The following is a 9,203-nucleotide window of genomic DNA, read 5'->3' on the forward strand; positions in this document are numbered from 1 at the left end:
TCGGTTGGTAGATTTGATGATGAAGGTTTCTGTAGCACCTTCAGAAATGGTCAGTGGAAGCTCACAAAAGGTTCATTTGTGGTAGCTAAAGACCGAAAACTGTACGTGATGCATGCGAAACTCTCCTAAGACACTTTGAGTGTAGCGGAGAATGACAGTACAGTTGAATTGTGGCATAAACGACTACGCCACATGAGTAAGAAAACTCTGGCAAGAAAGAACGTACTACCTGGATTGGATGAAATTCACCTAGACAAGTGTCCTGATTGTATGGCGGGAAAGCTAAACAGAGTAGCTTTCAAGATTACCCCTCCTTCTAGAATGAAGAATGTATTAGATCTGATTCATTCAGATTTGTGTGGACCATTGATGATGTCATATGGTGGAAATCGATATTTTGTGACATTTATCGATGACCATTCTAGGAAGACCTCGGTATACACATTGAAGTCTTCTAAACCTGATTGAGAGATAAACAGGCAAGAAGCTGAAGTGTATCAGGACAGATAATGGTGGAGAATACACTGGGCCATTTGATGCTTTCTATAAAGAGCATGGCATTCGACATCAAACGACACCTCCCAAGACGCCGCAACTGAACAGTTTGGCTGAGAGGATGAACAGAACTTTGATGGAGAGAGTCAGATGTTTACTCTCACATGCAAAATTGTCTAAAAGATTTGGGGTGAAGCATTACTCACAGCAGTTCGCCGTTCACTCTGTTTCCCTCTACAGTATGATACTCCAGAGAGAGTATGGTTAGGAAAGGATCTTTCCTATGATCATTTGCAGGTGTTTGGTTGCAAAGCCTTCGTACATGTCCCGAAGGATGAACAGTCGAAGCTTGATGTCAAGACTAGACAGTGTGTATTCATTGGCTATGGCCAAGACTAATGTGGCTATAAATTTTATGACCTAATCCAGAAAACGATTATAAGAAATCGTGATGCTGTATTTGTTGAAGAGCAGACTATTGAAGATATCAAAGTAAAGTGCCAATAGATCTGATGAAGACTCAACAGACATACAGAGAGTCCTCCAATAAAACGTAGACAAATTGGAGATGAAGAAAATGTTTCATAAGAACAAGTGCCAGAGTTAGAAAATCCAAAAGTTCCTAATGAAAATGAACTAGATGAAGATTATGGTGTTCATGTTCAACCACCAGCACCAGAAGGTTCTCAAACATTAAGAAGATCTAGTAGAGTCTAACAATCATCTACTAGATATCCAGTCAATGAGTATGTACTGATGACTAATGGGGGAGAACCTGAAAGCTTTGAAGAAGCTATGACAAATGAACACAAGAGGAACTGGATTGAAGCCATGCAAGATAAAATGAAGTCCTTGCATGAGGATGAAACATATGAGCTGGTGAAGTTGCCCAAAGGCAAGAAAGCTTTGAAGAACAAGTGGGTGTTCAGGATCAAGCAGGAAGAACACAGCTCCCAACCAGGATTCAAAGCTAGACTGGTTGTGAAAGGATTCAATCAAAGAAAGGGTATTGATTTTGATCTTTTCACCAGTTGTGAAAATGACATCCATTCGAACAATGCTCAGAATGGCCGCCAGTTTTGATCTGGAAATTGAGTAAATGGATGGAAAGACTACCTTCCGACATGGAGATTTGAAACAAGAAATATACATGGAGCAGTAGAGGGTTTCGTAGAAAAAGAGGATTGTGTTTGCAAACTAAGGAAGAGCTTGTACGGCTTGAAGCAGGCACTGAGACAGTGGTACAAGAAGTTTGAGTCTGTTATGGGGAGTAAGGCTACAGAAAGACTACTTCAGATCACTATGTTTCTATGAAGAAATTCTCTGATGATAACTACATTGTTTTTGCTCTATGTGGTTGATATGGTGACTGTTGGTCAGAATTAATAGCTTGAAGAAACAGCTAAGTAAGTCTTTTGCTATGAAAGACTTGGGACCAGAAAAGCACATTCTTGGCATGAAGATCGAAGAGCTAAGAAATTATGGTTGTCATAGGAGAAGTACATTGTGAAAGTACTTCAAAGGTTTAGAATGGAAAACGCTAAGGCTGTTAGTTGTCCTCTTGTTAATCACTTTAAATTAAGTTCAAAACAGTGCCCTTCTATTGATGGAGAGAAGGAAGAAATGGAAAAGAATCCATATGCTTCAGTAGTTGGAAGCTTGATGTATGCCATGGTTTGTACACGGCCAGATATTGCTCATTCAGTCGGAGTAGTGAGTCGGTTTCTTTCAAATCCTGGAAAGGAACATTGGACTGTAGTGAAATGGATTTTCAAGTATCTTCGAGGTACAACCAAAGTATGTTTATGCTTTGGAGATGAGAAGCCAGCATTAGTCGATTATACTGATGCAGATATGGCTAGGGATGTTGACTAGAGAAAGTCTACATCAAGATATCTAATCACATTTGCAGGGAGAGCCGTGTCGTGGCAGTCAAGATTACAGAAGTGTGTTGCTCTGTTAACAACTGAGGTAGAAGGAGAAGTTCGAGCTGTGTGTCAAAGCGGCAGGAATGAAGAGTCCCACCATGTCGTCGGGAGGGGGAGAATTGTTATGGGTCCCTCCGACATGTGGAACCCACACACTTTGAATGAAGAAAAGAAAAAGGAAGAGGAAAACATGTGTACAGTACACACGTTTTCTTTGAAAAGAATCGGTGGACGCGTTATTAACGCATCCTCCTCTCCTATAAATAGGAGAAGTTTGCAGCTCAAACACGACACACAAACATAGCAGAACGAAGAAGAAAAAAAAATGTAGAGAGAGTTATCTAGTTTTATGAAGGGTTTCCTAAAACTAGGGGAGAGAAAAATAGTGAGAAAATTATTTTGGGGTGTTTTTGGGAAACACTTTGAGTGCCACTATTTTTGTATTATTCTCTTTGTGTACCTACTATTTAATAATGAAAGAATTATTTGGAGTTTGTCCTGTGGACGTAGCCCTAAATAGTTGAGGGTGAACCACATAAATTTCTGTGTGTTATAATTCTATTTTTCCGCTGCGTTAATTTTCTCTTAATTGATTGAAAGGGCCCAATGAGTGGTATCAGAGCTGAGGAAAGTGGTACCTGATGCCCAACAACTGGTATCAGAGCTGATGTCCAACAACTGGTATCAGAGCTGATGCACAACAGGTACGTGCTGTTCATTGATTAAAAGATTGAGATTTTCCAGTTGGCGTTGCTATTACAACCGTGATAATATAATTAGAGAATTTTCTTATCGAGGTTATAAACCCTTTCTCTCAACCTTAACTTGCGAATTAAAATAGACACTCAAAATTACAATAATATATTTTGTATTTATGGATGGAAACTCTGGCTTGCTAGGAACGATTTATGATGGCAGCAAACTTGGACATCTACATTTCAAGTACACACATCAGCATGCATTTACATGATGCGAGAGTGGATGTCGACATCATCATTATTAGGTGGTCTTCATGTCCAACATGCTTCTTATGCATCTGCTTCCATGGCTCATTCAAGAACATGTGATTCTAATCCAATTGGCATGCTTTTATGGACGGACCAGTTTTCAAGCACAGGACACGGTTGGTTTTGGTGATGTTTTTAAACATATGGAGGGGGCTTTTTTATGTGCTGTGACGGGTTTTCAAGAAGGCATTGGTGAGTCCAGTATGCCACTGCCTACTTTTATGCTTGCAATAAGCTTCTGAGCAATGGTATTATTTTTTTCAGATTGCCAACTATTAGTTCATGCCACTAATTCGTCTAGGTTGGATATTATAAATTTAAACTTTTAAAATTTTTTCTTATTTGTATCTTTGTACCTATTTAATCTAATCTAAACTATTAATCACCCATGAATTTTATAGATTTAATAATACACATATTTTCTATAAGCTTAACGCACAGAATTATAATTCTTTGCAGCTTGGTTTTGTGCTTCTTACAAAGTAATCAAAACGGTAGGTTTTGAATACATTACAGTGATTTGAGCATATAACAGATTCTTAGATTTTTCTTTTGTATTTTGATAACTTTGAAATTCCTTTTGTACATTTATTAGTTAATTGATACTTGGCATGTTTTCCAACTAAACCTCTACAAGGGTAATAAATTATTTCTTTCCTATTCTTCTTTCCTATTTGATCCAAAAGATATTTCAAGTGATTTGAAATTTAAATTCAATGCCCTAGAATTACAATTTATGGTTAGAAGATGTAACTAAATTTTATTGTTGTATTTTTTGAAAGGATTAAAGGTGATTTCAATTTGTATTGGCTCCATTAATTGCACATATTATAAGACTAATAAATTACAAATAATATTTGGTGTTTGGTATTAGCGTTGCAAAAATAGAACTTAAGTATTTGTCTAAAGTGTAAAAGTTATTATTTTAATTTTATTATTCATATTGAATAATTTAAATAGAACTTTATTTATATAGTATCAATATTTAGGATAAAATAATGTATTTGAGTTCTTTGAATTGTACATTATTTTATATGTATATATTATATATATATATATATATATATATATATATATATATATATAAAGGGCGCGAATGGATTACTGTTGTCATAACAGTATATTTACCATTCAGCCATTTTTCTCTTTTTGCCCTTAATAATTGCACCTCTTAGTAAAACTGTTTTTTTTTTTACAGTGGGCCAATTAGCCCAAAACTTTCAACTTGTGTATAATACATTCTTCATCTTCTTTTTTTTTTTTTTTTTTTTTTTTTTTTTTTTTTTTTTTTTTTTTAAACGTGCCTATTATATAATTTTTCAGATAAAAAAGTACTTACCACCATCACCACTATTATTATTAATAAGTGACAATCTTATAAACTTATTCTATCAATTTACTGTTCATTTATATATTATTATGTATATTATTACTCTATTAGTACAAGTACAAAATTTTAATGGCAAATTTGTTTACTTTGTTGAATTATATATATATATATATATATATATATATATATTGAAAATTATTGACATTTTAAAATAATTTTCTTTTTATATTGACTATATTTAATTTTTTTTCACAAAATAATAAATATAACAACATTGTTTATCCACGCAAGCTTTTTTTTTTTTTTTTTTAATCTTCCTTAACTATATTCCTACCACTTTTTTTTAAAAAAGAAAAAATCTTTATACGTGCTACATGCTATGTAAATTGCATAATATTTTATACTAATTCAACACAAGCACAACATGCATGGATTTTCAATTTCATTTAATTGAAAAAACATAATCATCCGTTAACAAATATTTTAACCTAACTATATTAGACTAAAATGTATAAATACTACTATTATGGTTTCTTACATACTTATTTATGTATGTTAGTGTTAGTATAATATTCATAATGCTATTTATGAGTTAAAATTATCATGGATGAGGTCAATAAATATGAATTATCATGCAATGCAAAGTTCTATAATTATGACATACTTTAAATTTATAAATGTTAATTTATGATAATTAACTGGCACATCGTGCCGGGATTATGCTCGTTCTAACTAAAATTTAGCTAGGATTAGTTAAATTGTTTGCACAAAGTATTATACTTTTTTCTATATTTTAACGAGAAACTTATTTTTTAACTTAAAAATTAATGTTTAGTAGCAATAATAACTTTAGAAATTTAATTTGATCTAATCTATATTTTAAATTATTCATAATTTTTATTTAAGTTATCACACTCTGTCTATTTACACCATCATACAATCTATATATATATAAGCTGAAACAAAGAGAAGATTTGAACTTTCTCTATACGTTCACTATTGCATTTCTCTTTTTTTATAAATTTTTGAAATTTTCTTTTTATTTTTCTACAATTTGATTGGATATATATTTTTTAAAGATTAATTTTTGAAATCGACATATAGATAATTAGACATTTTAAAATGATTAAAAATTCATTTTTGTTTAGATAAACACTGACCAAAAAATATTAATTTGAATGCAATACAAGTTCTTCTCTAATCCAACTTATTTATGTCATTGGAATTAAGCTGAACTCATAGTCTATGGTGAATATATAAAGCAATAATCTTGCATATAAAGCAACAATCTTGAACCCTATACCATTTCAATTTTAAGCCTTCAGTTATGAATGTATTATTTTTTGGTTGTGTAGATCCCTCCTGCTATTAATCATGTTAATCAAGTACGTGCATTAATCATGTTAATCAAGTAAGTGCGTTAGTCATGTTAATCGAGTAACTGCATTTGCTTTTTTCATTTTAAGTAATATTTTCTTTTCTTGGTAAATCCACTATGGCAACAAAAGAAATTAATGGAGTTCTGCAAGGGCAATGGAATCATGTTGACTGCTTATGCAGCTTTTGGAGTTAGAGGAACTATTTGGGGTAGCAACAAAGTCATGGAGAATCAAGTGCTCACTAGATTGCGAATGCCAGAGGAGTAACATTTGCTCATGTAATTTTCATTTGTTCTTATTTTTAAAAATTTTTTGTGATTCATATTTGTAGTGGAAGGAAAGTAGATTGGCTACAACTCTTGAATTTCACGAAATTTTCAGTCATGCCTTAGATGGGTATATGAGCAAGGAATCTATACTTTGGTGAATAGTTTCAATAGGATAATTTGAGTTTTTGACTGTATTTTTTTTTTTTTTTTTTTTGAAGGCAAATAGACAAATGACTGAGAAGCTATCTTCTACCCTATTATGAATTTACCTAAGACAGAGTATAAGACAAAAATTTGGCAAGAAATGTCCAAAAAGCAACTAAATAGAACAGCAAAGTAAAAAAAATAAATAAATACCCTAAAAAACCTAAATGTCTAATAGATTAGGCAATTTATTTGCTGCAAATAAAAAAAATTAGTTTTCCACCAAAATCTATAATGTAAGCAATTAAATTTTGCTTGTCATCTAGAACTTTGCGAATTCCGCCTTTTATGGAGATTTAATAATCTTTTTCTTGTAACTGACCAATGCTAAGAAGATTAGTCTTCAAATCTAGAACAAAAAGAACATCAACAATAGTGTGAGTAAAATCTCCATTGATTTCAATTGAAACATGTCCTTTCCCCATGACTGTAATTCTAGAGTTGTTTCCAAACTTAACATTATCTCTAAAAGATTCATCAAGAGTGGAGAAAGCTAAATTATCTCCACTCATGTGATTGTTGCACCCAGTGTCAAGAAACCACAGGTTCTTATTTGTTTCTTCTTTTGTGTGACAAAACATGAGTAAAGAAATCTCTTCTTCCTCGTGTTTCTTCCTCGTGTTCTATAAAATTTGATTCCTCTCCTTGCAATTTAGACAAATCTATTCGGCATTCAGATTTAAAATGACTGAACTTGTGGCATCGATAACATTCAATTTTGGATTTGTCAAAAAACTTGGAGCTATAGCACCTGTTCCCTTTCCACAATCATTGTTGCCTCGACCTCCACCTCTACTGCAGCCTCTGCCATTGCCCCTACTGCTCCGTCATCCAATTCCATGATTTTCAGTTGAGGCATTCAATGCTAGCTCTTCTTTGTCTTGCTGAGTGGTTTTTTGTTCATGAATCAACAAAGAACTTTGTAATTCATCAATTGAAAGCATATCGATGTCATGAGATTCTTCAATAGAACAAACCACAAAGTTAAATTTTGTTGTCATTGTATGAAGGATCTTTTCAACAATCGTAACCTCCTCCATCTTATCACCGTGGATCCGCATCTTGTTGACGATTGCCATCATCGAGGAAAATAGTCTGCAACTGACTCTCCCAATTTCATCGAAGTGTTTCGCACTCCAAACGAAGTATTTGAAGCTGCTGCCTCTTTGCTTTTATTGTTCCTTGATACTTTTTCTTTATGGAGTCCAATATCTGCTTAGAAGCATTCTTAGACAGAATGGTTTCTAAAATTGAACTATCAATTGCTTGGAAAAGATAATTCTTCGCCTTGAGGTCCTTCAATTTTGCTGCATCTATCTCTAATTTTTGTGCATCTGACACTGCTGTGCCTGGCGCTGGTTCTGAAATGCCCTCAGAAACCACTTGCCAATACTCTTTTGATCTAAGAAAATTTTCCATCAACATGCTTTATCAAAGCGAGGAATCGCTGGTTGCACAAGATTTTCTACAACCATGATATATATTTGCTACAGCAAACTCTCAAATTCACTCCCTCACGTGTTTCGTTCAAACCTCACGTGTTTAACTCAATTAACCAGGCTCTGATACCACTCATGCACCTAATACAAGATAGTAAATAGAGCAAAACAAGATAGATGAAAGCAAAATTGAAATGAATGTTCTGTTTTATTTAACAGCATATGACTTGTTTAAATAGCCAAGTTACAATGGAAAAATAACAATAAAATAGGAGTTAATTGAATCACTAAAAATCTGTTAAAGACCAGCAACTATCCCAAAGACTAGAACTAGCATAAAACTTGGTCAAATAAAAAATGTGAATAACAATTTATTTAACAGTATGTGTTATTCATTGATCAAAAAATTGAGATTTTCCATGTAGGTGTTGCTATTGCAACCGTGGTAATATAATTAGAGAATTTTCTTGCTGAGGTTATAAACCCTTTCTCTCAACCTTAACTTGCGAATTAAAATAGACAATCAAAATTATAATAATATATTTTGTATTTATGAATGGAAACTCTGGCTTGCTAGGAACGATTTATGATGGCAGCAAACTTGGACATCTAAATTTCAAGTACACACATCAGCATGCAATTACATGATGCGAGAGTCGATGTCGACATCATCATTATTAGGTGGTCTTTATGTCCTACGTGCTTCTTATGCATTTGCTTCCATGGCTCATTCAAGAGCATGTGGTTCTAATCCAATTGGCATGCTTTTATGGACGGACCAGTTTTCAAGCACAGGACATGGTTGGTTTTGGTGATGTCTTTAAAGATATGGAGGGGGCTTTTTTATGTGCTGTGACGGGTTTTCAAGAAGGTAGTGGTGAGTCCAGTATGCCACTGCCTACTTTATGCTTGCAATAAGCTTCCCAGCAATGGTATTATTTTTTTCAGATTACCAAGTATTAGTTCATGCCATTAATTTGTCTAGGTTTGATATTATAAATTTAAACTTTTAAAATTTTTTCTTATTTGTATCTTTGTACTTATTTAATCTAATCTAAACTGGTAATCACCCATGAATTTTATATATTTAATAATAAACATATTTTCTATTAGCTTAACGCATAGAACTATAATTCCTTGCAGCTTGGTTTT

The 9,203-nt window shown here is 33.2% G+C and overlaps 1 pseudogene; it reads right to left on the minus strand.

The window, feature by feature from the left end:
* Nucleotides 1-6,814: 6,814 nt before the first annotated feature.
* Nucleotides 6,815-8,237, minus strand: LOC149496300 (uncharacterized; annotated as a pseudogene).
* Nucleotides 8,238-9,203: the final 966 nt, after the last annotated feature.

The sequence above is a fragment of the Jatropha curcas genome, chromosome 5, assembly GCF_041381405.1.
Source record: "Jatropha curcas cultivar XTBG-Jc1 chromosome 5, XTBG_Jcur_1.0, whole genome shotgun sequence".
Taxonomy (NCBI): Eukaryota; Viridiplantae; Streptophyta; class Magnoliopsida; order Malpighiales; family Euphorbiaceae; genus Jatropha; species Jatropha curcas.